We start from the raw sequence: 24,436 nt of genomic DNA, 5'->3' as shown, positions 1-24,436 counted from the left end.
AACTGGACTCCAGAGACCTGGCATTTTAGATTAATAAAACAGATTATCACCTACATGTACTGCTTTTCATCTTCAAGGAATCACAATCATTTTGCAGGACCAATAAGCTGATATGAGCTGCAGACAAACAAAATTTCATGCACTACTAACATGCAGCAGTCTCTGAATGACATTTGGCACATGGCAGGCTATAGACAGCAAAGGCACAGAACAATAAGCCAAAAAGTTAACAGACCTAACAAAATCTTTCCCAGGAATCTGCTCTGTGTTTTGAATGAATGTGCGCACTATTCAACAGAGCTGGCAAACTCCATCCAACAGGGAGCCGCATTTAAAGGCAAGGACTGTTTAGTGATATGTCCCAAAAAAGTATTTCAATCTGTCTTTCAATCTGCACATGTAGATGATCCATCTCAAAAAAAAAAAAAATATATATATATATATATATAAATACTGATTATATTTATTTTGACTACGCTTTGGCTAAAATATGGATTGCATTCTTCCTGCCCCTCACCATGTGCCCCATCTCATCCTCTCATCCCACCCCTTTTAAGTTCTCTCTGAGATTTATTTCCTTTTCACAGAAAAACTCCTTAGTAGGAGCAACAGAGGGAATTATATTCAAACTTCAGCTTTCTGCAGAACTTCTGATGGTTTGTGCAGAGTTTCTATATGGCTGTGAAATATACATGGGCTCCAAATTTAGAACAGATTGATGTGTTAGTCATGATCTTAGTTATCCAAGGTGATAATGCAAATTCTGGACATTAGACCAAACTGTGCCAGAAATATTAAATTTCTTTTGCTGCATTACTAAATTAGGTAATCTAAGTTGTTTTTTTAAAAAAATGTGATAAAAGTTAATTTATCCACAATGGCACTTTCAAGCTGTGTTTTATCATTGAAAATAGCTGTGATTCCAGTGTATTCCAGTGTATTAAGCTAAAATGTACTGCCAAGATGTGTCTTGTAAATATTCTAATTCGGACACTATTTTAGCTTTAAAAGTAATGGCTTTTATACTTTACCAGAAGTTTTCAGTTGATTCTATTGTTCATTCATTGCACTGTGGTTGCCAGAAACAAAAGGCTCTCACTTCCATTTTGCTGGGTCCTATACAAATAATGTAGCTACTGCCTAACTGAACTGAGAGGCTTGTGGTGGAGTCTACAGGCTTAGTTTCTTATATCATTAATGCTATTCAGTTGTGAAATCCAGCATGGGCTATCTCCTTAAGACCTGAGCAAAACAATATTTATAAACACTTTATAATATAAGTATAGTCTCGAGAAGAATGACTTGAGGAAAAAAACGCATGTGGAGAGAACTTATCATTACTTCCCATTCCCTAACAATATCTTTCATTTAATTTCCCTATTTGTCATGTGTGTTTTTCTAAGCTATGTTTTTGTTTCAAGTTTCCTGCCTTCTCTGGCAGTATCCAACCCACAAGGGCCTCAGTCCCCTGCCACCTCCCCTCAGCCTCATCTCAGCTGCTGGTGACAGAACACTGCTGGAACTGTGGCTCACACTTTAAAGGACATTGCTGAAGAGTTCAAAGAGCCTTGAGAAACTTCACAGGCCACAGCCAGCTAAAGGAGAAGTAATATTGTGGGACAGAGAAAACTAGCACCTACAGTATTTAAGGTTTGAAAATCAGACCAAGAGAAGGCTATAAATATTAAAAAATAAAAAAATAGAAAGACAGTTGCAACATGGCAACTCAGCACTGGCAGAATGTGCGGGGTGTGACCAGTGAGTGGTGTAGCTCAGATATCCCTTCTGCATTCTCCACATTTCTCATGAGTTATAATTCAGAGATGATCAGGTGTACAAGAGGTGATAACATTTTATTTGTGCTTTCACTTTTTGAACATTTGAAATTCAGCAGGCCATGGGTTTGGCTCCAAGGTCCAGGAGAAATTCCTGGGGTTGTCTGCAGCTGCAATATAGAAATAGTAATTTGTTAATGATTTTGCAATAGAGCAACTTACAGGTTGTCAGAATTTACAATGCATAAAACAAAGCAAAAATTAAAGTAAGTGTGGTGATCTTTGAGAAGCTTTTAAAGGAGTGCCAACATAAAAATATTCTTTATTCAACCTTCTTCACTGACTTGGCTGTAACTAATGAGTCAAAGCTAAGGGCTAGTTGATTTAGGAAGCTGGGGCTCCTCCAGAGGTTGCTATGATTCTAATTTACCCAGGAGCTGTTTCACTACATTTTTTTTTCACAGAGTCATGAACCAAAGCTCTTTTAGGGCTTTTCACATCCAGTAAGATGCAGACTGGGCACTCATGGCTTCTACTGACAGCCTAGAATGCGCCAAATGCAAAGCAATGTGTAAATGTGAAGTGAATGCAAGAGATCTCCATGCCAAGAAGGAAAATGGCAATGGGGAAGAGGAGGTGGGATTAGGAAAATGAAAGGTGCATTAAGAGGAGTAAGGAAGGATAAACAAATAGCAGATAAGGAGAGAAGCTGAAGGAAACACAGTATCTAAATTCTGGTTCTGCTTTCAGCCAGAATTTGTACCTTGAGACCTGCTGTCTTTGTAGTGGTACTACAAGCCAAAAGTTTCATTGAGACCATAAGACTTGTACTGCTGGAAGGTTAATGCTGCAGTTGTGAAAATATTTTGCTTCAGTGCGGGAAATTCTGTCAATTCAAAATAAGCAGGAACAGATTTTGATTCAAAGTTAAAAACAAGGTTATTTTAAAATTATTTTTAAAATCAAATAAAAAGGCCTTTCATTCACATTTTCTAAGTGAAAGTATAAATTTTAAAGTTAAATCTAATACATGTTGGAAAGATCCATTTTCTATATAATATTTATATTCTATGTTTCAGTATTGCTGAATACGTTTCTCTTCTGAAAGAAAAAAAAGATGAAACACTGCATCCATATCTAAATTTTTTTTAGGAAAATGTTCCTAGATCTAACCCTAAAGTAGCAAGATCTGCTTTGTACCAAACTGAGAGAAAACAAGCTGAGTATCATCTATCCTAGGAAAAAAAAAATGTATTAGTGCTATTTGAGTTATACAAACACTTCCCTTTCCTCCACAGTATTTCACTGCCTCTTCAGAACTATTTATTCATACAGTCAAATCTTTATTGGTCTTATTTGCCTTTTGGTTACCTCAAAGTAAATTATTTCTACTAGCAGATCAAGAAGCACCTCTGTCCTGTAAAATTTCATCCAAAGAAACTTACAAAGTAGAGTAACCACTCAGTAAAATATTCTACTGCACCCCCCCCTTTAAATACATACATTAGGTGAACCTTTTCAGAGTAGATAAGAATAAAGTATATGATGAAAGTATCTCTATTCAAGTAGTGTTTCACTTGCAGATAACTTTCAAGAGAAAGTTACATTTTAGTAATTATTTAGGGCCTTAAACTTCAAATATTGTATTAATATAGCTATGGTACAGCAGTTTTGTATAAACTCTCTTAAAAGCACGTTCCAGAGGCACATTTAGGTCATGCTACATATTCAAACACTAGGTTTAGTAATAATGATAACTACTTAAGCATAGAGCATCACATTTGCATCTATCCTTCTGTTGAAATTTCATTCTCCTACTGTATGCTATTTGATGCAAAAAGCTGAAAAAGTACTGCACAACTGGTTTTTATCTCTTTAGTGTCACTCTGAATAATATTATTTAAAATTCCAGTCTAAAAAACCAACTAGGTATTTTTTTCAATGGATTAAATTTTCAAATCTTCAAAATCTGCATTAGAAGAATTACATAAAGTAATTCCTAGCCTCATTAGTTTGTAATCTAAACAGACATAGAAAAGTACTCATGCATAGTGGATAACATGATGTCTAACAAGCACTTTTACGGATGATCATTGAAAGTAAACGTATTTGCTTTTCAAAATTTTCACTAAAAAAATATTCAGCAGGTTAGTAGATGCCTTAATACCTTAAACACTTGTGCAGGCATTGAAATAACAGGTGGAAAAAGACTTCCAAAAATCAAATTATGAGCACCTGAAAATAGAAACAGCCCCAATCTGAGTAGCTTGCATGACAAACATGTGCCTACACTGCTGGTGAGCATTGTGCTTACAATATTGTAGTTTGCCTCTGACACAAAATTGCATTTTCGTTGCATGTTTCTTGGATAATTGCTTTGTATAGCAAAAAATTTCATAGCTATTAGCTCTATGTAGGTATTAGAGGCTGTCTCCTTCACAGTCATTATATTTTAGCCCTCAGAGAATGAAGAGTCACAATATTTAATAATCACTTAGTCATTATCATAATAGGCACAGAACATGGGATGGCTGATAACCTACAGAGAACTGTGGGACACTATTGCACATGTGATGATTTGGAGACAGTGACTTGCTGAGATTAATATATCCCATTTGGTACTTTTTCTTTAAATAGACAGAATTCTCAAAAAACCACAGCTGTATTTTATGGAAATTGAAATACAGATGATCAGTTTTGTCCAAAGAGGAAGGTAGGAACAAGATGAACAAGGAAAAAAATTTAAAAAATTATAAAAGCCTAAAAATTTTGACTGTCCAGAGAAGATAGATTTTAGTTTCTTAATTAAATCTTGTGGCCAATGTGCAACAAAAAAAACTGCTACCAAATTCAGTCAAGCATGCCACATCCAGGATCTCTGGTTGCTGCTCCTCACATTGAATTTCAGGCATGAGTGGTCTATGAACAAGCTTGGCCAATGGTTTAACCAGTTTTCAGATTTTTTTTTTTTTTAAAGGACTGATAATTTCAATTGGTTTCATCAATGGTTTTTCCCAGTCTCTGCTTTTGGTAGTGACAATTCAGAACAAACTTTGTTGAAGGGAAGCCTCAAAAAAAGCCTCAAAGAAGCCTCAAAACATGGATAAGAGCTTTGTGGGATAGCTCCCTTAAAGGAGAAAACACAGTTCATTGAGCATCAGTATTAAAAGGCGAGAGCCCACATATGGCAATCACATAAGGAAAAATTCTGTAAATGTTTGCCTAACACTTACACAAAGCAGACTATATAAAACAGATGAAGGTTAGTATAGTGAGTGGATTCTGTATGAATTAGTACCAGGATTTTAACAACACTTTTCAGAGTTCTCTGGGGATAACATACTATGAAATGTTAGTATTAAAAAAATATATCGTCAAAGACTTAGGTAATTAGCATTTTAATTGGTAAACCAGTAGAAAACCTATAGTCTGAACTGTTAAAAATAGCTTTTCATTCAAGTGACCAAACTAAACTTTTCCTGTAACAGTTATTGGCTGGATAAAAAAATTGCTTTAGTGCTGGTGGCGTGGCAACATATCTTCAAATACTGCAGTACCACCTTAAGTGAGTTTTTTTTCTCCATATATTCCTGTCAGTATATTCTGCATAAGTTACTAATGTGCTTTCTCCAGAGTGAACACTTAAGGCCAATAGGTCAAATGTCAGAGCTTAATTTAATTGAAAGGATAGGCCATTAAGCTGGTACACACAAATGTTTCTTCAAGCTTTTAATGCACTTGTCATACCCATTCAGGCACATTGCTCTATCTGTAACCTGTCCAGAACTCCTTAATTTCCTACATGAGAGCAGGCACTAAATCTAAGATAACATGTCTTCATGTGGTGGCAAAATATTAAATGGGAGAACATGAAGAAAGTAAAATAAAGGTTAATGCTTGATATACAAGACCCTGCAGTCTGCACTCAGTTAATGTTCAGCACTTTGGTTTGAAAATTGATCCAATAATATGTCATTTTTGTTTACCTGTAAATGGGCAAAGCTGGTGCAGAAACCTTGACTTACACAGGTAGCCCTGGAGTGGATGCAGAAGAAAGGATGAGCTGCAGCATCTTTACTCACTTCACTCACTAAGGAAATGACTGTTTTAGTGATAGATAATCTTGAATCTATGGGACTCTATTTACAAATTTATATTGTAATTTATTATATACTATATTCACAGTAATATAGAAAAAAATATTAAACCCAAGGTGATAGGCTTTCTGTAGTCTCAGCAGCAGACTCATTATATTGATGAATTTTGTCACTACCCATTTGCACGATGACTAAATATTAAAAACAGCATTAGGCTGGGATAGATTATGGGGATCAGACAGTGACATTATACTGTCATGTCAAAGTGACTCCATTGCAGTCACAGCAAATGCTTACCAAAGCTCTTTTTGTTATCTGCAGCTCTAGAATTTCACAGAAGTCATTTTATCCAATCAAGCTTTTATTAGCCAGTGCTTCTGCAAAGAGCTTGTACTGCAAGCAGTGGGGAGCTCAGTGTTTCAGGTGACAATCCCTGTTTGAAAAGTTTGATACCTGCTTACTTGGCAGATCCAGAGAGCTGCAGCTGGAACAAAACCCGCATGATGCTGGGTTTAGTTGTGCTGTGCTGCAGACACAATGAACATTGCAACTGAGAAACTGTGACTCTTTGGCAAAATCACCTTGAAGACACTTATGTAAGTTTAATTAGGGTGTCTCAGAGTGGTTGGAGGCAGACACTGTAGATGCTGATCTGCAGAGTGAAGCAGGCAAGTCTAGCCTGTTCTCTACCACGTATGAAGACAAGAACAGGATGGAGGAGGTGGTACAAATATCTCTTAGAAAGAACTCATGTCAGCAGATTTTGGGATAGGCGTGGGAAGTTCATCATTTCAGCGGACAGCATGTTAGGAGTTGAGGAAGCAGTGCACCACACTTCTCTGAAATGTCATACTATGTTTAACTGTCTTCACTGCTGAGAACCTGGCATGCAGCAAGATGCAGCAAGAACTGAGGAGAGCTTTATTGCACGCACCGAGTGTGGTGCAAACATATCTGCACAAGCAGAAAAGGTAATCACAAATCTTCGTGAGGACCCTTACGTGCTACAGAGGGGTTCTGCCCTCCCTAACTCACATTTTTTCCACAAGCAGCTAGGAAGGCTGCACAAGGAATCAGTTTCTCGTGGTGGTGTTTTCTAACATGGCAGTTGGACTTTGCCAAGTAGTAAATTTGGGGCGGGCTCTGTGTGTGTGTGAATATTCTCAGATGTCTTGTGGCTTTGGGTTGATGTACCTCAGAAGAATGTGAAGCTCTTATTCACTTCTCATTCTCAGAATCTTTCTCTCTTTTCTTGAGGTTAAACATATAACAGCCAAGTTGTATAACATGCCCACAATAGTAATTCTTGACACATTTTGAGCATGTCTGGGTACAAGATATGTTAAACCATATGGAAAGAAATTTTGCAAATTTTTGCGTGTTTTTTTTTTTTTTTTTAACAAAACTGGTATTTTTGCTCACAGAACTTTAATACCTCCATTTCATTAGAGCCTAGGCACTCCAGTGTCTTATTTATAAGCTATTTCTGAACTCTGCTACTTCCTTTGGTGGTATGAAAATACTTTTTCAACAAAGCCTGTCAACAAGCAGAAATGTAATGAAAATGAGGTGATTTAGGTGAGAACATTTTGGCTGTAAGCAGTATACCTGGCATTCTCAGTGTTTGTAATGATGTTAACTATGGAGGGAATACTTTCTATTAATGCACCATTCTTCACAAAAAAGCATCATCTGTGAAACACAACTCTAGGTTGGTCTTCATCCCCCAGAGACTATGGTTCTTTATGGAGTAGAAAGTTCTGAAGTGCTGGGATTTGTTCAGACACTGCCCTTGGAAAATGACCCTACTTGAAACAAAAATTATTTTCACCTTGAAAACCAAGAATGAACATCGAAACATTCAGAATAAGTAGCTAGAAATTTTGCTCACAGATGTTGCCTCTGACCACAGGGACTGAGTTCCTGTCACATTCCTCATATCCAAGTGGGAACTGAAGTCTAGCTGTCACTGCAGAGGCTGCAGAAATAGAAGGAACTGAGATGCTCTTATACACTATTTTTTCTGTTTTTACATGAGCTCTATAACTCATCAATTTTTAATAAGCAGCTGAATCTTTACAGCTCTTGTCACATTTCTCACTTTTTACAAATTTATACAATTTAAGAGTCACAAAGATCTTCAGTTAGGGCATCTCCTCAGCTTTCCTGTTTTTGAACCTGTTTTCTCTCACAGGTTTCTAGTAAGAAGTAGAGGTGGATGTTTCTAAAATCCTGCATACCGTATCGAGGTGCCTGAATTTGTGTATCAAAAGTGATTGAATATTTTCTTGGTTTTTGCCAGCAAGGAAAATGCAGAACTGTAGTGTAGTTGGTCACATAGTAGCATGCTTCCAGAGGGAAATGACACTAATCCATGTGACTAATAGTGGCAAAATTTTGTCACACATTATTAACTTACATATTTAAATTATTGTTATTATTTGCTTTAGTTTCATCTAACAAAAATTGTTACTGACCTAATGTGATATGTCTTTTTAAATTAATTATTATTCCTGTGATTGCATAACCTATAAAATCAATTAAGGAATAAACATTTAAGATTTCCCTCTCCATTATTTATTATAAAACTTAATGAAAATTAGAATTAAAAAGTATTTCCTATTCCTATTAACTTACAGCAAGCAGTTGTATTTTTGCGGCTTGCTTTTGAAAGGGCAGGAGAGACAGTATAGCTTTATAATAAAGAATCTGGTTTTCAAAATATTGACTACAGGTAACAAGAATATCTCACCATTCAAATAACAAGGGAAATGTTGCTCATAATTTAGTGGAAGGTGTCCATAAGAATCCTCCTCTCTTAAACTGAAAAGTGGTGCGAAATTTTCAAAGGTTGATGAACTTTCTTGTGTGGAACTCCTCAAACCTAGTACTGAAACCTGCACTCAGGCTGAGTTTTTAATTTAGTCAGTGCAAGTCATGTGTAGTTTTTAGAACGTAGTGTAGTCATGTGTAGTTTTTAAAAATGTGTAGTTTTTATATGCTCACAGGGTAAGTGTGTGCAGATCACTGCATCATCAGATGCACAAGATCCACCAGAAGAGTTATGGGATGGTGAAGCCCTCATGCAAATTACACTGCTTTTTAGTGGCAGAATAGGGCTTTTTGTACTGTTTTCTTTCAAATGGCATGGAATTAGGGCAGGAAGTATTGAATAAAGTTGGATCATATTTGAACCTTTATTTCTTGATCTGTTCTCACCAGAAAACAGTCAGGAGTATCTGTCAGAAATCCAGATGAATGCATTGCTTTGGTTTCCTGAAATAAACTGTAACTGCAAAAGATCTGCATTATCTTAGGGGAAAACTTATCTCAAATATTTCAAAAGTGTGAGGTAAATACATGCTACAGAAGAATTAAGCCCTGTGGAGCTAGGAATTGTAACACTAGAGATCACAGCTTCCCTGGAGAGCTTGTCTCTTTTCTGGCCAGGCACAGGCAAAAACAGAGGGGAAAAGAGTAGAAGAAATAAAGCTGAAACACAGCCTAAGATCTCTTTTTTTCCACTTATGTGATCTATCTCAATTGCTTTCAGAATGTCTAAACCAGAATAAGCATATTTTTCTGAAGTGGAACACCAGAAAAACATATCCTGGCTCTAAGGCTGCTGTTTTTCTCTCATGAGACCCAACGTCCCTTGGTATTCTCATCACTAAAATGTCACAGTGTAGAGCAGTGTATTAAAGGCACCTTTCTCAATTTAAATGTAAAGGGTCATTTCTAAAAAGAAAAAAAAAATAAAAAACCCATGTTGTAAAATTGCACAAGACTGAAGATAAAGGTTTAAAAGGGCTCTCAGAAAGTTTAACTCAGTATTCATGTGGAACTGAAGGACCAAATCTGAAGTTTTGTGTAGGTACTGATACTTGAATTTAAATTTGTTTTGTAACTTAAAATTGCTGATGTATTTCTCAATACAGTTAAATTATGCAATGTTTGAAGTGTTCCATCTTCTGCAGGCAAACATGATTAGTGCTTTCCTCTTCTGGATTAGAATATGAAATTCCATTTTTTGCATGCATCACCATGTCTGGCATCTTTGGCTTTAGGTTCCTGAGCTGGGGCTGTAAAACTCTCCCTGCTCATGTATTAACCTCTCCTCAGAAAGCTCATTCTGTGGAAGGGACACCTCCAGCCCTTGGCATTTGGGCAGCCAGGAAACCATTCCCTCTGCCTCCACAGTCAGTCCCAAGATCCCCAGGTACATTTAATAGTAATTTTTGAAGGAAAGATATTGCTGTGAACCATAATAACTTCAGTGAGTGAATTGCCAAGGTTGATCAGCCTATGAAGTCTACTGATATTTTTCAATTAAAAGAGAGACAGAAGAGAGACAATGACTTTAAATTATTTGATCTGAATGACACAGCTTCCTTTTAAATTAACTGCATTCCTGAGACTGGTATTTTTTCACTGCTATGCCAAACTGAACAAAGATGACTAGTTTTGAAGGGTACTCTACATCCCTCTGTAAGTGTATTCCATCTTATGTAGTATCTACCTATTGTCCTGGTTTGAAAGACAGGTATTTGCTAAGAACGGCAGAAGCCTCTCTTTGAAGTGAAGAGTGTAATCCCCCCTCCCTCCAAATTATTATAATTTGAAATTAAGGGCTATGGATTTATCTTTAAACTTCTGAGAGCTGCTGCTGAAACAATTTATTGATGAAATGAAGATCCCTGGAAGGCCAGTAGCTAATTATTTCAAAAAATATTTAAAAGCTTTCTTTTTACTATTCCTACCCATTCCAAAATATCCATGATTTAACATATTAATTACTTTGGAAATTATGCATAAATAGAAGAGACACTTATAATAAAATAAAACTTATAAAACCCCTCTGTTGAATCAAATAAGTAACTAAGATCAGAACAAAAGGTGCTTTATATCACTCTGTGCATATCCTTCAATACTGTGGTTTTTACTGCAAATTGTAATATAATGCCATGGTGACAAGCCCAACTTTGAGAGGTTTGCTGGGAGGTGTCCAAAATGTGTTGGTTTTCCTTAAATATAGAGGAGCCCAGCCAGTGCAAGAAGTGGATTCTATTTTGTCAGTTTGAACACCATACCTGTTTGAGTCATGTCCTTGAAAAGATGATTCTCCCTACAGGAAACCGTGTGGTGAATGTACAATTTCTTTTAAAGAATTTTTGCAGCATGATTTAGATTAACTGTTATACATCATTAATATTTCTCCAAACACACAGTTCTTGCCCTTCAGCAGAAGGACAGAGAGATGTAATCTCTTATTACATGTAAGAGATCTGCCCAAGGTAGAAGACCAAGTTCTGGACTGTAAACTCTAAATTAAGAACAGTGTACTAGAGATGTGCTCAGCAGGGCCAAGGAAAAATCAGGAGCTGCAAGAACTGGCCTCTCCTATCTCCTGCACATTTTTAAGTTTAAATTGGGAAAGTAAATTAAATTATATATATATAAATATATATTATATATACATGTCACCCTTGCAAGACAACCATTGTAGTTCTATTCTCTCCCTTTCTTAAACGTCCTCTCAAAAAAAGGATATAGCATTTAAGTAATTTATTTGTGCTTATTCTGAATGATCTTCCAATCATTGTTCTGCTTAGGAGAATTCTTTCTCAGGGAAGCAAGTATTTTAAAAAATACAGAAATCTCTATAACCTGTAAAATGTATAATATTTGTCTCTGCTCATTGAACTGTTACCGTTAACTGTTACTGTAAGACTGATTTCTTTCTGCAGAAAGATGAACCTGCATATCAACTGAAATTCCATTTAACAGTGTAGGGAAGGAAACACCTGTCATTTGAACCACTCATTTTGGGACATTAAATGATTCCCATCATCTGGAAAATAATTCTGGAATTCTTGCACTGTTGGTAGAGTTTACTATTGGAGCAGCAAATTTCTTTTGTCCTAATAAGCCATTAAGCTACTGGGTATTTACAGGATTGCCCCTGTCCTTGCTGCTGTAGCAGTGCAGGACTATCAATGGAGCAGTGTGACAAAGGGACAGGTGAACACAAAACTCGGTTTAAGATGGGCTGGGAGTTTAGGGTCAGTTTGAAACTTCAAAGATTTAGGAGCAAATTCAGGATATTTTTATTTGTGGTATTCCCACAGACAGCTCAGGTGTGTCTGGTGAAGTTGACTGTCCTTTTCATTAGTACTGAGATTTGCTGGCTGACATTGTGAAAAAGGAGTCCATAGGAATACAAAGGACTAGGTCTTACACAGAAGAACAGATAGAGTTATAATTAGGGCAAATTTTTGGTTGTGAGTCAGCCTGATACAAGCTCCATTGCACAGTCTGGAGACACAATAAAAGCTGCAGACATTGTGAGCAGCTCATGGACTGTGGAAAAACCTTTCTATCGAAAGGATGTTGGGAGAGAAAAATAAATGGTAAGAAAGGAATCAAAAAGAAATACTGAAACAAGAAAGCACTCATTGTTCTTACTTCCCTCCTGTCTTCAGTGATATAATAGTGAAAACTCCAAAACCAATTTTAAAGCACTCACCTATACCGTTATGGTCTTAATTTGATTTGCCCATTGTATGGTTTTCTGTAGCCAAGGTTTCTTGTTTTCTTGCATAATTTTGTTTTGGATTTCAACTATTTAATAGCTCCTGAAACAATGCTTTTGCCAGAATCTGTAAACAATGGAAGACGTTTTACCCAGTTTCCATTGATCTTAGGATCATCTGTAGATGTTAGAACTTTATGTACTGGTTGTGTTACTTGTTGTCCCCACATCATGTACAAGGATAAAAATGAGCTTTGACTCTCTTTGGAGTATACACAGGTTCAGAAAGACAAATATATTTTTCATGTCTATGCTAAAAAGTGAGGGAGTGACAATACTGATGATTTTGAATATTTGTCTCTTTTGGGGATGGTAGAGAAATTAACTTACCAAGGATGTCATAGACACATTTTGAAAACTTTTCTGTGCAGATGGAGATGGATAGATTGGGTTTTGTTGTTTTTCTATTTTTTGTTGTGGTTGTTTATGGGTCATCTTTGTCAGATGTCATAAACTCGCTCTAAGCTTTTGTATAACTCTTATAAATCAATGGGCATTATATGTATTTAACAAAATTTAATTAGAAAATTTGAATGTCAAAAATAATACTTATTCTTCTTACAGAGCAATATTTGCTCTTAATATAGAGCACATCAACACATCAAAATCTCACAAAATCCATGAAAATCTGTCTTTTTCTGTAACAGCTGCTCTGACTACACAAGAGAAAACCTGTCAGTGTGTTCAGCAGACTGGGATTGTATGCCTCTATATTTTCATGCTGGCACACTTCTTCTGCTTATTTAAATTCTTAAATCTGTGGTATATTCCTATTAATATGAAGACTTTGAAGAACGTAGAAAATTCCATCTGTACAGTCCCGCCTTTGGAACTGCAGACGTGAGCATTCAGCTGACACCAACATAAAACTAGAAGGAAAGGTGCTGGTAGAAACAAAAGGGCTAGTGGATTGGGAACTTTTCAGATACTTAAAAGCTAGATCATGCTCTGAAGAAAGATGTTGCATTTCAGTTCATGGGGAAACAATTTTTCAGGTTTCTGTAGAGGTGGTTCTCACCTGACCTGCAGCCATGAGATCACCATCAGATCAGCAAGGTGTGGGTTGCAGTGAATTTTATGGACAAGTTCAGTGCAGCAGCCAGGGTGCTGACATTAGTGCAGGGGGAGTTTATCTCAGGCTTTTTTGACTACAGTGGAGGATAGTAGGAGGTGCACAGATTAAAGTGTGAATATTCAGATCCACTGTTACATAAACTTAAATTCTAAAACTGACAATTTTTCATGTTGTTTAATATCACAGAATATAGTTTCTAAGTAGTTCTTTGGAAATTTTGCCTAAATGGATATGAGAAATCATCACAGCAATTTAGTCATTTGGCCTTCAACTGCCCATTACTTTAAGAGATTTTAACAGACAGATAACTATTCCAATTGTCAGAATTTCCATTTGGGAATGTGTTTATGTACCCTATTGAATTCAACAGGAGCTCTATTTGAGGGAAAAAAAAAGGCTTTTGTCATCGTGTGAAATTACGCTAAAATTATTCCATTAAATTCCAGGTCTTTAAAAAACACTTTCTTGTATAGTAGACATTTTAAAAATATTTCTTCCAATTAAACAGCACAGATTAAAGGGCAGATTTCTTATAGGCAAAGTTTTATCCTAAATAAGTACAAAATGCCATTATCACATTTAGTGTATTTATATTTTACAAATTTCCTCTATACTTTTCAAAGTCACACAATCTAATGAAGTCTAACTTACCTTGTTCATGTCCTTCCATTATTCTTGGAATGAGAAAATACTTAGAAATTGCCTTTGTCTTTCAACCATGGCATACTTCTTTGGTGAGTCAGTTTAGTTTATTTTTTAATACTGTCACTATCTACCACTTCCATTCTTCTCTGGTAGGGACTAATCAATCTCAGCTTAATGAAAATGTATCTTTCCACATGGTTTCCCAAAGGCATTCATATAAAATACAATCAGTTTTGAAACAACTTTTAAAAAGTTTATATCTTTTCACAGGTTTATGATATAAAGCTTTTTCTTTTGCAGAGTAGAGATTAAATGTTCTGATAGAAACTCAGCCAAAGTCAGAAGACATTCCTTTCTGACATAAAATGAAATTGGGTACCTCACTGATAATATCACACCTCACTGTGGGAAGGTGCAGGTTCTGTGTTAGATCTACTTCAGTATTTAGCTGAGTTAGAAGCTCAAGGCAGCACCTTCTCATATACGCCTGTTTTCAGCACTTCAGGCTTCCAGCTTTTGACCTGGTCTGGGTCCTGTGTACAATTTAACATCTGCTCACACAGGTCTTTGGCATCTGCATTGTGGCTTTTTGATTTGTGACAATATTGTGTCTATTCATCTTGACTATTTTCGCAGAATTTGTGCAAAGAAATATATTCAGCATTCTCCAGAAACGCCCCAAGCAAGCCACAGAAAACTTCAAGACTTTTTTCTCCCATTAATAAAATCTTGCAATGAATAATGATTGATCATGTACCTCTTACTGAAAGATAAATTATTTGCATCATAACTTGAGAAGTAACTTTGAAACCATTGGAATGACTAGCAAAATAGAATTTATTACAAATGGCTGAATAATCCCCAGTATACAAGGAAGATTCTGGCTTCTGTAAAATTGGTCATGTAAGGGATCACTTGCCAGACAACATAGAAGTTTAATAATGTAATGCACCATTTAACACATGGAATCGTACTGCTTTTATTATTCCCTTGAAGGTTAATTAAGTTAATTTTGTTTGTTATTTTATTCCGGCATTTCATCAATCTATAAGGGTTGATTTTTGCTTCATGTTACGTCTTTATCCATTCCTCTTAATTTTATTTTTTTTTGTGAGGTTAGCTTGTCTGATTGCAATTTAATTATTTAATCAGGACAACAATGCTATATTTAGCTAATACCAACAGTGCTAGAATAAGATGAGGTGATAAATGCAGCCTTCACACAAAAGAGAAAAAAAGTGTCTTTATCTTTTACTGTCTGCCACATTACTGGCAAAATATTTAAAAATGTTTAAGATTTGAGAATTTTTACTACATTTACATTAAATCCATATTTGCCATCTAATCCAAAATAAATATAGTGTCTGGGTCGGGGGGGTGGTTTTTGTACATTATATCTCTAGGACATACTACATGAAGATGATGGGCAAGACAAAATCCTCTTTTCCTTATTCATCCTCATAAAGTCTGCATGACAAATTGTTAATAGATTTCAGAGGCCTCATAAAGCTCAGGAATAAAATTTTACAATAAATGGAGTAATAGAAATAGGAAGAGAAGAAAGGTTCTCCAGAAATTATCCAGGAAAAAAATATTTGGTGTTTGGGTCATTTAGATGACTGGATGGCTACTGAAAGAGGAGACTCCTTTGGACAAATTGTTATCTGGCCTAATTTTGGCTTCTGGGGCTTGCACTGCTAACAGAAACTCCTGTATACTGTGTAGTGCTAAAATGCCTCTTCTGAGGCACCATTGTTGGAGCCCAATATCCCAAAGGGCCAGAACATGAGCTCCAGGGTGAGCTCAAACACTTTTTTATCTGAGAATATATCACTCTGTATATAATAACTTTTTAAAAAGTTGCATGAAGAATACATTGAAATTAAAAGAACAGAATACAATTTATTTTGTATTCCAGTATAGTATGTTCCCCTCCAATAGAAACTGAGACTGGTTCCTCAAGCTGAGCACTTTTTTTTTATTTCTGGCCATTGCAGAACAGCAAAGGATAGGGCTGAGTTTCATCTTCCCTCTTTCTGTGCTGTTGCAGAACACAACATCAACAGACCATCCAGATAAGTAACCTTAAGCATTTGCATTTCGGGGGAAGGTTCTGAAGCTCCCACAGCTCTAGTCAGTCACAGCTCATTGCTCCTAACCTTGTTTTCTCTTTCAGGATGGATTTTATCAAGCCTCCCGCTTATTTCACAGCCCACATGCTTTGCCAGCTGTCCTTGCATAATGCAAAATTCAAGGCTGTTACCTATTAAAAAAATCACAGCATCCTCTGAATACAGCCTTTATAGAAGCCCCTTCTGCAAACTTTTAAGATGAGCATTAACCATAAACAGTAGAGATAAGCTACGACACTTCTATTTTTTTTAATGCTCTAATCAAGCAAAGTATATGTATATAGCTTTGATGGCAAATCACCTTCTGTCTATGGCCTGTTTCAGTTGGAAGGACTCTTGAGACTTGTCATGCTTGGGGTCCCTAATAGTCTCTTCTGTCAGAAGAAAATTGGGTTCCCAGTAAAATGTTTGCACTAATACTGCATAAAAACTAATGACTGTATCAAGCTATGTACATTGCCGGAAGCCACAGTCTGTGAGGAGAATTGCTTTTATTTGGAGGTTTGATATCATCATGCTGTCAAGGGCCTCACACTGGTGTTTGGCAGCCAGGACAATGAGTTCATTGCACTTTTTATTGCAGGAAACCTTAAAGCCAGCCTGCGGCTCTGTCCCCAGTGGAAGCTGGCAATTTTGACAATGATACTCATCCTGAAATTTCCTAATAAAAAAGTTGAGTTTCATCAAGTTGCTGAAAGCCCTTCTGACTTGCATATGACCATTCAGGACAGACAGAGCAGGTGGCTATTGTTTGTGTTGCTCCTGAGATATGGGCATGTAGGGCAAGTAGGGGCAAAAATGTCTTTATAAGGACAAACAAAACAATGCTTGCCTTATAAGTCAAACATTAGAAGGGAACCGGAGGAAATTCCCATAAAAATAGAAATATAAGCCAAACTATAAATCAAAGCCTCAGGAGAAAATATAAGAAAGGCTGTAGTGAGCCATCCACTCATTTTGTCCTAAAGAAAGGATCTGTGAGAAAAATGCTTTTCTTGAAAGGATTGAGACCAAGGGAAGGCAAGAACTCAAGTAGGGGTCTGGCCTCTTATATTCAAAATAAACTGAATAGCTATACTTTTTGTAAGAATCATAGCTGCTGTGTTCTGACACATGTAGAGCAGAAACGTTTGCTTCTAGCTGTCACATTTCTATTTCTACATCAACACAAGCCCTTTCCATGGGCACGTGGTGCCAAGAGCTGGCCGGTCCCTGGGCTGGGGAGTGGCAGGGGTTTGTGGGGACAGCACAGTCAGAAGCAGGATGGGGGGGGGGGTGTCAGGACAGCTGTATCCTCAGGTTTCCCTGGGGATGGGGCAGAGCAGGGCTGTGGCAAGGCTGGAGATGGTGCCCTGTGATCCTTCCACCAGACCAGGTGGCTGCAAGACCCATCCAACCTGGCCTTGGACACTTCCAGGTATGGGGCATCCACAGCTTCTTCTGGGCAACCTGTGCCAGGGCCTCATCCTCCTCACAATAAAGCTTTTCTTACTAATATCTAATCTAAACCTATCCTCTTTCAGTTTAAAGCCATTCCTCCTTCTCCTGTCATTTTATGACTTAGTAAAAAGTCTTTATCCAGTTCGCTGGATTAAGACCTCCTAATGTATTTCTGTTCTGATCAATACCACATTGGATTTCAAACTTTACATCTGTGAATTGAAATGGTGGACATCTCGGATATTTGTCACTAACACAGAAATCTGGATTTTGGTCTGTTAATAAACATTACATTTATGCATTACATATTGTACTATAAAGCTGTCCAAACTAAAGAAATATCTGGATTAACTGAAATGCACAAAGAATTTAAGTGCTGTACAAAGTTATCATAATTTTTTTTATTTAGATGTGAAAAATATTTGACATGTAAGAAAAATGCATTGAAATAATTTTAATTTAATAATATCTAAAATAATTTTAAAGGTAAAATCTCTTTTTCAAATGATTGTTGTGAATGCATATGAAATCCCTGTATTTCAAAGTGTGAGGCACTAGACAGGGATGCAGAAAATGAAAATATAAAATACCTGTTTTTACTCTGGATTACTATTTTAGAAATAAAAATTTGCCTTTCTGTCCCCTGAATTGGTCAAGAGGGGATCTTAAACTTGTTTATCTTATAGTCTAGGGCTGCACTGTTGGTATTGATTGCAGAAGCCCTAATTCTGTGTCTTCTTCCTCAAGATTCAAGCTTTTGGAAATGTTTCTCTTTTTCCACTGGACTAATTCTGAAGTAGAAAAATAATTCTCCTGAAATGGAAATTCAGCAGACTATTACAGTGCATGTCTGTAAAGAATAAACAAGTTATCTAGCCAATCCTGATTTAGTGAATAAAATCCTGCATGCTGATGCTGCTTGGGACTTCAAGAACATGGTGTTCTAAGAAATAGAGTAACAATACAGCCTGATAATCACTTCAGAACCATCATTGTCTTAATAGAGGATTTCCCTGAGGTTTGCAGCCATCTAGCAATATTACTTCACTTCTCTGCATTGAATTAGGTCCAAGGACAACCGTATAACTGAAGCTGATGAAATAGAGTAAAGCAACTTTTCACATGCCTTCATCTTTTCTGGATTTGTCCCATTTCTTGCTTTTCCCATTCAACAGATTACTGTCATTGAAAAACTGCATAAAAACGGAGATTAGCATTTGTGATGCATTAGGCAGAGGAGGAATTTATCCTGCATTTTTAAGGCATCTTTCAAAATGTACCACACAAACAAAAGTCTAATTTATGCCCATCATCCTTGAACCACTGCATTACAAATGATATAGCAACAATTCAAAGCCCAAGATGATGGATTCTTGTTTATCACTCCATGGTATTGCATGGCTGATTTTAATCTTATTGACTCAATGGAAGTTTTGTTAATTACAACTGGACTAAGATTACATGTTAGAGTTGACACCAAACCTGAACACCCCTGCACGAGGTGGGATCCTTTACTCCCCACAGCCACCTCAAGAGCTCTGTGGCCCTATCCCAGCTGGCCATAAGCCAGGTAACCAGTGCCATGTGGAGGTGTCTTAAGCACGGTTTGTGTTCCTGGCTCAGACCCAGCTGAGATTGCTGCCAAACCACAGAGCACGCATGTGTCATCCGTGTGCTTGGCATGGGAAAGGAGAGGGATCTGGCAGAGAACTCAAGGCAACGCAGGCTCGAGCTAATAACATTATATCCTCAGGTTAGGGATGAGATCCAGACAGGCACTTACAACCCTATTATGCAGCTTGGGTAGAATAGAGGCTCTTAAGTCCAAGTGGTTATGTCCCAGGGAGAGGAATCCAATGCTCAATACAACTGTTTCTACACTTTGTCTGGTGATGCTTTAGCACAGGGTTTATGAATAGCATCTTAGTGTTCACATCTCTCCTTAGAGAGTGAATTCTGAATTCAGCCTCTCTGTAATAACTTCTTGTGTTTGAACTTGGTGAGATTCTCAGCAGAGTTGTCCCACTTCAAGTAATAATCTTTAGGCTTTGGCTCTTACCTGCTGTAAGCAGAGTTTCTTGGGATGGAAAAGATTTCAGCTGGAAATTTTCCACATCAAACTTCTAGCATCTAGGTAAAAATCTTTAAAATATAAGTCTATTGTGTAAGTTTGTAGAGGTCACTGATTTGTTTGAAATCTACCTCTTGTAGAACTATGAAAAGCAGTGCATACACAGAAGTGTTGACTGGTTTTCTACAGCATGTCCTGGGGCATGATTCAGGTGTTTCTTGCTCAGAATATTGACTGTACCAATGTAGCACTCTTTCTGTTTAGTGTACAAATATACAAATGTTAAAGTGAATAGCAAAAATTCTACACAGTAAACCAGGAAGCTACAGTGGCACCATAGTGATGTTTAATCCTTTATCAGTATGAGCACAAATCCCTGAGAGTTCTCCATCCAAACTCTTATATTTTAGCTGCATTTCCCAAACAGTTTTCCTTGCATATTTTTTTTTACATAAATATCCACTTACCTGACATTCCTTTAACCAATGACCATGATCATTTTGAAGGACATATTGTTTCTTAGAATATGGTCTTATCCTGTCTATTTGCAGTCAAGCACCCAAGAAGAACTGGAGAAGAAACAGACCAGAAAAATCACTGTGTATTCAGGTGAATTCTTGAGATCCAGCATTAATAATTTTAATATGAAGGTCAATAATTAGAACATCATATTCTGCCCATGGTTCAGTGTTAAATGTCAGAAATAAGAAACTGGGTTTTCTCAAGTCAAAACACCACACCTGCCATATTCTAAGTACTACAATAACACTATTTTTCTTGTTCACAAAATATTATATGCTCAGTATGTGATCAAAACATGTAAAACTTGGATGATTCCTTTGCTTTAACAAACATAGGAAGATATGGAAAAACAAAAAAACAGATGGTCTTTTTTGTTATGGTATCCTATTTAGAAAAATCAGGAAAGCTATGTCTGGAGAACAAGATCATAAATGAAGCTTTCAGACTCTAGATAACCTTGTTTAATTAATTAATATTTCATAACCTGAAAGTTCATCCATTATTAAAAATCTTAATGAGGAAATAAGTTTAAAAATCTGAAATGTAAACATTATTTCATTTTGCTGTGTAAAAGGGACATTGGCTTTCTGCCTTGAAACACAAGACCTAAAGTTTTCTCAATCTGGCAGTCTCTCTCCTACAGTTTGACTTTCTATCCCTGTAGCTTTTATGCTTCACTCTTGAATTTGTTTCTACTACTGAAAATTTTGATAAATTACATATCTTGTATATGGCACCTGCACCTGCATTCGAGATTCTCTTCTGGATGCACACACAAGGTTGAGAGGTTTAGGCTTTGGAAATGTTCTGCTGGATTCAAGGAAACAGGTAAGACAGGATTTGCTACAAGAGCTCCTGTACTTCTGTGGGTAAAGAAATGCTCAATTTCAAGTTCTGAAACAGATGCACTGTCTTTTGCCAAGTGTCACTATGGAGCAAAGCATTCATCATTTGCAGAGGACACAGTAAGTTTTCAACACTATGGATTTCTTTGTTCTGTCACTTTAGTTATCACTATTTTTAGTCATGAATCTTCACATTTTCTTTCCAGAGAAGACATTGTGGATTAAGTTCTGTATTTTTCACAACAATATTTATATTTTCTGTTAGACAGGAAGACAGACTTAACCTCAGAATATGGTGTTTCATTTGTAAACTTAATGTAGCATAATCTACAAACAACACTTATGTTTTTGTGTTTCATTGTTCTTTGGATCATGGCATTGTGCAGCCTCTTCTAGGGGCAATCATTATCCTATTACTTTTAGATAAATTAGAATAATGTAGCTGATGTTTATCAGCAAGGTATCTGATTTTCCAAGTTGCCAACAGTTTAATTGAGACTACTTTGACTTGTCTAGTGGAATTATTTCTCACTAAAATGCATTTTGAAGAAAAGCTGGACTACTGACTTTTATGCTGTCATCTTTCACAAGCCTGTCCCCTGAGATTTCAGCTATGAAAATCAGTCACTACTTGAAGGTTAAATATGACACATAACTGTCTTGTGAAGCCTGATAGGCTCCAGCTGCAAAATGAGCTCAGTGCACGCCTGCTAATGAAAATTTTCTCCTTTACTGACACATTTGGATGCTTTTGTGCTTGTAACAACTGCTTGCACAGCACATCCTCTGCAGCAAAATATGGTGTGGATCTGCATTTGGCAGAGATTTTTTCCCCTCTCTCTTCTCTCCCACCCAACTTGGCAACCACTTCCTCTGATTTCCAATGCAAGTCCTGCATTTCTTACCTAGGACCAGGTCTGCTGAGGTTTCACTGACAGCACTGTGGGATCTGCCTCCAGCTGGACTTGCCTTTGCTTTTACACTCTCAGCCTACAGATCATACTGGATGCTTGCAAACCTCTTACTGGGAATCATTCCTGATTTGTGTTAAATTTCAGTTCCTGCTCACTCAGATCTGTACTGGGGTAGAGAACATATTAATATTTTAGATCTACAGACAGGGATGTTCCCTTGCCTTAAACAGTACAAATCCAGTAATAATTCCAGACTGCAGAGCCATGCTTTAAATAAAAATCACTGTGAAGCTGGAGCAACAGGACAAGAGCAAGCCAAATAAAGGCAGAGTTAATGAAGATGTGATTTTTTAAAAGTATAAATAAGTAACAAATACTTCACAAATGATAGTTTGTCTATTTGTTGGAAACAAATATTTCTTAATAGGAATTAACTTGCATTTGGATGTAATGAAGTTTTGAATTTTCTATGGCATAAAAATGTGGTTGGTTCTACATTTTTTTGTAAGACTTAAAAATAATCCTTTTACTTCCTTCATCCTTCTCGTAAGACAACAAAACTAGATCTATCTACATTGCATTTCTAAAAAAGAATAGATACTGCTACAAGGTCTGATCCTGTAATACTCACTTGGATGAGTTGGGCCATTAACTTAAGTTGATGTTGGATCGTGATTCAAGCTGAGTTAGAAGAAGATTTTCTATCAATTTCCACAGGTTTTGAATGAGATTTTTGAGTGACAACAATTCTTTTTTGAGAGAGTGACTTAGGTATGTTTCCTGATTGGAGTACTTCTCATCATGAAGAGAGAAAAGCCTTCTCATTGTCAGTGAAAAGCAGTAAAGACTTTCTGTTCTTTGCCAAAATCAGTATCAGTGCCATGAGAATTCAACAAACTCAAAGTCCTATGGAATGACTGGACCAAGTATATCCAAATCTACATTAAACCTCTATCCGGAAGATATATTTTGGATTCTAGTCCTTACAACAAACTCCAGAATACTGCAGAAAGAAATATGTATTTAGTCCATGAGCAAAATTTAAAATAATGGAGAAAAAACAAACAAAAAAACAAACAAACAAACAAACAAAAACAACAACAACAACAAAACCCACCACCAACAACAAAAAAAATAACAACAAAAAAACAAGGGGGAAAAATAATTGCAATTACCTTTAGAAAAGAAGATAAATTTTCTAGAATATAATTCTTGGAATTCTCCAGCTTTACATGGGAATTTATTTGGGGTTTGGGGTTTTTTCTTGACTTTCATTGTAATCAGTCAAAGCCTTGCCTTTCTACTGTAAGCTTCATTCAAGCTTTTCAGGAGATATTGGGACCTTTTAAAGAACAAAAGTTTTAGCCACTAAACTCACAGTTTAGAAAATGTATATAATCAAGTTAAAAAACAAGAAAAAAAAGGAAGAAAAAGAGACATTTTCATAATTTGAGCACCTTTCTTGAACAGCAAAGAACTGGTACAGATAGCATTTTGATACATATGACATGAACTTTATCCTTCCCATGGCATAACTTTTGCCATGCACTTTCCAACATATAATTTCTCAGACTTCTGCAGAATTAACAACAGCTTCACATTTCACAGCTCTTTGTCTTCATTTATAATTCTTCAAGGCAGTTCAGCATCTGATGGTGAAATGCCTTGCATGGAAATAAGTATTACTAAGGAAAAGTGGATATTCAAAAATGCCAACATTCTGAAACTATTGATATTTTACACAAAACACCAAAGATTTGCTAGTGAGTTTGCTAGTCAGACAGTAGTGATCCATCTCTTTGGCCTGTTCTATTTGATTTGGTGATTAAAAAAATAATGCTGAGATCAGCCATTTGAAGGCACAGATTTTACCAGCCATGCAAACATAAAGACCTTTGTTACACACTTTTGAGTTCCTGACATTTAACTATTTGTAGATTATAGTTATTGCCAGTGGCACAGTTTAACAATTTGCCTTATGTTTTCTGCTTGAAAATTCTGTCTTCAGTCATGTTACCTGTCCAAACTGTAACTGGACACTTGTGATTTGAACACCAGGTGTCTGCCTCGGGCTGAATTTCTCTAGAAAGTTTCATGAAATCTGTTTGCTGATAACAAGGCAACAGGGTCAGAGGACAATGAAGTTTCCATGGAAAAGTGCTGAATTAAATGAAACTGGTTTCTTCAAACTTTCAGCTAAAAGGTTTTGTTTTGTGAATCAGCTCTCTTGGACACCACATACTGCTAGACTGGGAGAACAATTTTTTCAAGTATTTCTTCTGTCACAATTGAAAAGTTACTTTAAGCAATCATTTTGATTGAAAGATG

Source organism: Cinclus cinclus, chromosome 4, assembly GCF_963662255.1.
Source record: "Cinclus cinclus chromosome 4, bCinCin1.1, whole genome shotgun sequence".
NCBI lineage: Eukaryota > Metazoa > Chordata > Aves > Passeriformes > Cinclidae > Cinclus > Cinclus cinclus.
This window is presented reverse-complemented; position numbering follows the sequence as displayed.